Source organism: Cetorhinus maximus, chromosome 21, assembly GCF_964194155.1.
Source record: "Cetorhinus maximus chromosome 21, sCetMax3.hap1.1, whole genome shotgun sequence".
Lineage (NCBI taxonomy): Eukaryota > Metazoa > Chordata > Chondrichthyes > Lamniformes > Cetorhinidae > Cetorhinus > Cetorhinus maximus.
This window is the reverse complement of record NC_135899.1, coordinates 55,308,757-55,315,304: the sequence shown is the minus strand read 5'-3', so window position 1 is coordinate 55,315,304 and position 6,548 is coordinate 55,308,757.

Below are 6,548 nucleotides of genomic sequence, written 5' to 3'. Positions count from 1 at the left end.
CTGTAGGATACATTGGTCCTATTCTGAGTGGTGGGAATTTGTATTTATCTGGTGGGGGGCAGACCAGAAGTTATTCTGCATGGTAACAGTCAGAGGTCAATAACAAGCTTTATCTAGCGTTCCTCAGTGCTCAAATATGGTTCAGAGTAGCTTCAGAGTACAATAAGGATGGAATTGATATGGTAAACACTGAGCATGGGGGATGGGGAAGTGAATAGAGGGGGTAGGATAGGGCCAAAATCATAGTCGAAGAGAGGGTTTTGAGGCATTTACGGAAATTGGGGATGGAGCCTGAAAGGTGGAGAGAACTAGAAAAAAAAATCCAACAGGCAGGATTGCCGTGCCTGAATCTATTGTTGACAATTGATGAATATATCGACCAAGCAATGAGGAAAGTCATTGCAAATGAACGTTGGAAAAGATTTACAATGGTCTCTTGATTCTCCATTATCACTTTTGCACAATCACACTGTGTTAGCCAAGGTATTGGATAAGTTAACAGAAAAAAACTGAGTATTAATCGTCATTTAGAAAGGCATGGATTAATCAAGGACAATCCATATGGATTTGTAAAGGAAAGGTTGTGCTCCCTAACTGGATTGAATTTTTTGAAGAAGTAAAAAAGCAAGGTGAATGAAGGCAGCACAATTGATGTAGCCCATAGGCATTTTAGCAAGGCCTTGCACAAGGTCTCACATGGCAGACTGGTCAGAAAAGTAAAAACCATGTGGTCCAAGGCAAAGTGGCAAGATGGATCCTAAATTAGCTCAGTAGTAGGAAGCAAAGGTTAATTGTTGACAGGTGCTTTTGTGACAGGGAGGTTGTTTCCAGTGGGGTTCTGTAGGGCTTATTAATAGATCCGTTGCTTTTAATAATATATATCAATGATTTAGATATAAATGTAGGGGGCATAATTAAGAAGTTTGCAGGTGATACAAAAGTTGGTCATGTGGTTGATGATGAGCAAGAAAGTTGGAGAGAGCAGGAAGATATCAATAGACTGTTCAGGTGGGCAGAAAATAGGTAGGTGGAATTCAATCCAGGGAAATATAAGGTAGTGTATTTGGGGACGCCAAATAAGGCAAGGGAATACACAAGAAATAGTAGAATACTGAGAAGTGTAGAGGAGCAGAAGGACCTTAGAATGCATGTCTACAGATCTCTGAAGATAGCAAGAAAGTAGATGTGATGATTAAGAAGGCATACAGAATACTTTCCATTATTAGCCAAGACATAGGCTATAAGGGCAGCAGGGCATGCTAGAACTGTTTAATACACTAGGTATGTCACGTACAGATCCACTCACCAGATTCAGGAAGGTTGTGATTGCACTCGAGAGGGTACAAAGGGAATTTAGAAGGATGTTGCCAGGAATAGACGTTTTTAGCTTTGAGGAAAGATTGGATAGCTGGGGTTGTTTTCTTTGCAACAGAGCAGGTTGGGATCTGCGGGAGGTAGGGGAATGATTTAATTGAGGTGTATAACATGTGACGGACTTAGATAGAGGGAATAGGAACTAAGTCCCTTAGCAGAAAGGTCAATTCCAGGGAGCATAGATTTTTAAAACATTTAAAGTAATTGTTAGAAGGGTTAGAGGGGAGTTGAGGGGAGTTTTTATTTCCAGGCAGTGAGTTGTGGGGTTCTGGAACTCACTGCCTTATGAGGTTGGTGGAGGCTGGAAGACTCAACGCTTCTTAAAAAAATACTTGTATATGCATTTAAGTGTTGTAAACTGCAGAGGTACAGACCAAGAGTTGGAAAGTGGGATTAGGCTGGATAGCTAATTTCTGACTGGCATAGGCACAATGGGCCAAATGGCCTCCTTTTGGGCCATGAATTTTCTATATTTCTGTTTCACAATTTACCCCTTTATTTTGACCAAAAATTGAAAGAACTGTTAAATGTAAAGCTGTCGAAAAAAATTCCACTTCCTGTCCAACTTGAACTCTCTTTGAGAGAAGGTCTGATTCCTTAGTTCTCTCCATTCATGAGACACAAGCTGGCCTCCAGATCACAACCAGTAGCTTTCAAGAAAATAAGAAATGAACCAGAAATAAATAATATGTAAATTGAAGCAGTTAACCTGGTTTGCAATGTATATATTTTATTGATTAACTCTTTTTTTCTTCTGTTTTTCTGTGTCTTCTCTCTTAAATCATAGAACCATAGACTGATGCAGCACGGAAAGAGGCCATTCAGCCCATCATGCCTGTGCCAGCTTTTTGAAAGAACTATCTAAGTTGTTCCATTTCCCTGCTCTTTCTCCTTGGCTTTGCGCATTCTCTCCCTTCATAAGCACATCCAGTTCCATCTTGGAAGTTGTTGCTGAATCTGCTTCCACCGTTTTCAGGCAGCGCATTGCGGATTATAACCATGCTAAAAGTCCTCTCATCTCACACCTGGTTCTTTTGCCAAAGGTACATTTATTTACTACATGGGCCACAATGTGCCTCCGACTATTAGAGCACTCACTCAGTCTTACTTTACAGGCATTGTATAACCATAATGGTCTCTTATAATATCAATGACATGGTACAGGACGTTGCAGATTGGAATTTATGAATGTTACATTTGTTGGTAGATTTGAAGGGAACAAAAAGATGAGAACCCACCAATGAGATGACTGTAATGGGAGACTGTCATTATAGAGTTAAAATCTACCAGGGTGCCTTGGTTCCAGGGATACGTTGTTGAGAATTACAATAACTTTAAGTCTGTATTAATGATTGTGTGTTCCATGTCATGCTGGATAAACGACATGACAAAGACTGCTGGTTGATGGATTATAAATCAGCTTCAACTAGCTAGTGTTAGGTGATGTAAGACCTATCCAAAGTGACTTAGCCTTTGAACCTTTCAATTTATTACATCTCTAATCTCCGCGCAGTCCTTCTTTGGTTCTATTTTATAATCAACTACAATACATCCAAAATACCAACAAACAAATTTCTTACATTAATCTTCTTGGTTTACTGATGATTTCGCTTTTTATTTTACAAATGCTTCATTGTGTTGATAACTCATTTGTTCTCTGGCTGCTTTGTGCACAATAATTATAATCATTTAAAGTTGATTTGCCTTAATCCTAATTTATTGATGTCTAATGGAAGATTTTAGTAAAATTTAAATATGTTTAATTAATTAACTATAGCATACTTAATTTTAAAAAAATCTTCAGCCTAGGGATCATCTATCAAGATGTTAGTGGACAAACTCCACTGACCACTATTGTTAAATTACTAATTTTGTTCCAATTCTCCATTAAACTATAGAAAGTCCTGTACTAAGCACCTACATGCAAAATAATAATAGCTGGGAGATTGGGTAAACAACCCCACTATGATCATTTTCAGGATTGGGATTAAGTCCCAATCAGGCAGCCCACTGGCTATAATCGAGGTTCTCAGTTTCACCAGGGTCAATTTTCTGCCAGAATTCCTAGTGCAGCCTCTGAGAGCTGCAATCAGAGACCGGCAGCTCTCCAGTACCAGCAGCGCCACCAGGAGAGGTGGCCACTGTTAGTACTGCAGTGGGACATACTCCATTGTGGCCCAGGATCATTGCTGGACCCCTCAGACCAAGGTGAGTGAGGCAGGATCACTGGAGCCAGTCAAGGAGACCCCAACACTGGTGAAAGGTGGGTCCTTGTCGAGGGTGTTAGGGGTGGCTTCCTGAGGATGTTTCAACTTCTGCTGTTGGGTCCATCCAGAGGGCTAGGGATCCCCAAGGAGGAGGAACATCCCCCGCCAACCCCCCACCACCCCCCCACCACCCATCCCCAAACCAGGCTGCAGGCATACCTGCCAAATATGGTAGAGTTCCACTGGCAGCAGGATGAGGCCTTTACATGGCCCTTAAATGACCACTTAAGGGCTTCCATTGGTCCCTAGGTGAGAAGGCCTTCCTCGATTCTTCCTGCCCCAGACTTAATCAGGGGAGACAGTAAGGCAACATGATTGCCACCCCACACTTCCTGTCCCATTTTACAACCAACCCCCAGCTCCCAGCCTGCCTCTGACCCTTGACTGACAATTGCAAATATGGTCTGACACTTATCCATTTGATTCGAGATACCTTTTCCTTTCCAGAACATACAAAATAAGTTCTAATTTCTCGGCCTCTGCCTTTCTTCTTTATCAGGAAACATATTTAATCAATATATGAAGAATATGTCAATGCTAGTTAGAACGCAAAGAGGCCTTTCAGCCTACCCAACCAGTTCCTTCAAAGATCATGGATGACATGCACTATTATACCCAACTCAATTGTTCGAGGGAACCTGTTCTCATATTAACTACTCTATTTGAAAGCATTTTTTCTGGGGTCTAATAATGGAACGCTGAATTTGTCTCTCTGAGGCTGCACCTGTTTGTGGTACATTCTTTGCCCTCTCATGCAAAATCAGTGAACTTTAAAAAGAAATGGCTGCTAAAATGTTCTACACATGATACGCTGCGATGTCATGATGTTCAGAGTGTAATTATATGACACCAGCAGCTCTTAAAGGGTAGCTGGCTGTTCTGAAAGGTTCTCTTCAACTGAAGGAGAGGACTTGTTGAAGGCAGACATGGGGGCAAGGCCTGTCTAAAGCAGTGACACAGATCTGGAGGTCCCAGAGAGTTGCTGGGTTCTTGGTAACGTGCCAATTTGTGGCTTTTTAAAAAAAAAATACTAACCTATAACGCATCTTCACTGCTCTCTAAACTTGGTGCCTGACCTAGAGGGAAAATGGGTTGCATTTTAATAATTGCTTAACTTTCGAAGTGCAAAAGCGTGCTTACATTATTCCCTTGCATTTTATCTTGCCATCTCAAAGCCAGCAGACTCAGTTGTAAGGAGTTCAATGGCATGCAACCGTTGAAAGAGAACCAGAGTTAATGGATTGGGTTTTACCGCCTCCTGCCAAATGTGGTTTCAGCGTGAGGCATGTAAAATACGAGGGTTGGCAAGCCCACCGCCTTCATGCCCACCCTCAAGATGTCCCACATAACAGGGTAGCTGGGCGGCAGCCCACCTGCTGTTTTAAAAAAAAATAATTAAGGCTCAGCTGAGCTTATTACCAAACCAATTGACCCTTTATAAAGTGCTGCCCACACCATAATACAGTTGGCATGCATAGGCAGGAGTGGGCAAGCCATTAAAAAAAATTGTAAATCCAGTGGATTGGAAAAATGCTAATATAACACCCTTATTCAAAAAGGGGGAGAGGCAGAAAGTAGGAAACTATAGACCAGTTAGTTTAACGTCTGTCGTTGGGAAATTGTTGGAATCCATTGTTAAGGAAGTAGTAATGAAGCATTTGGAAAGTCAAAATGCAATCCATCAGAATCAGCATGGTTTTATGAAGAGTAAATCATGTTTGACTAATTTGCTAGAGTTCTTTGAAGATGTGGCAAGCAAAGTGGATAATGGGGATCCTGTAGATGTAGTATATCTGGACTTCCAGAAGGCCTTTAATAAGATGCTGCACAAAAGATTAACACACAAGATAAGATTACACGGAGTTAGGGGTAATATATTAGCTTGGATATCCCAACTGAAAGCAGAGTCGGGTTAAATGGGTCTTTTTCTGGATGGCAAGCTGTGACTAGTGGGGTGCCACAGGGTTCAGTCCTTGGGCCCCAACTATTTACAATCTATATTAAAGACTTGGATTCAGGGATAGAAGGTACTATAGCTAAATTTGCAAATGACTCCAAAATAGGTGGGAAAGCAAGTTGTAATGAAGAAATAAGGAATTTACAAATGGATATGGACAGGTTAGATGAATGGGCCAAAGTTTGGCAGATAGAGTTTAATGTGGATAAGTGTGAGGTTATCCATATTGGTCAGAAGAATAAAAAGGTGACTTATTATTTAAATGGGGGGAAACTTCAGAATGCTTCAGCGCAGAGGGATCTAGGTGTCATCATGCATGAATCGCTGAAAGCTAGTATACAGGTAGAGCAGGTAAAAAGGAAGGCAAATGGAATTTTGGCATTTATTGCTAAAGCAATAGAGTATAAAAATAGGGAAGTGTGGTTGCAACTGTACAAGGCATTGGTGAGACCTCACCTGGAGTACTGTGCACAGTTTTTGTCCCCTTACTTGAGGTAGTTGCATTGGAGGTGGTTCAGAGTAGGTTCACTAGATTGATTCCAGAGATGCGGGGCTTGTCTTATGAGGAGAGATTGAGCAGTTTAGGCCTATACTCGCTAGAGTTTAGAAGGATGACAGGAGATCTAATTGAGGTATATAAGATGCTAAAGGAGATAGACAAAGTAGATGTGGAGCGAATGTTTCCCCTTGTGGGGAATTCTAGAATGAGAGGCCATAGTTTAAGGCTAAGGGGTGGTAGATTTAAATCAGAGATGAGGAGGAATTACTTTTCTCAAAGGGTCGTGAATCTGTGGGATTCACTACCTCAGAGTGCAGTGGATGCCGGGACGCTGAATAAGTTTAAGGAGAAGATAGACAGATTTTTAATTAGTAACAGGTTGAAAGGTTATGGGGAGAGGGCAGGAAATTGGAGTTGAGGCTGAAATGAGATCAGCCATGATCGTATTGAA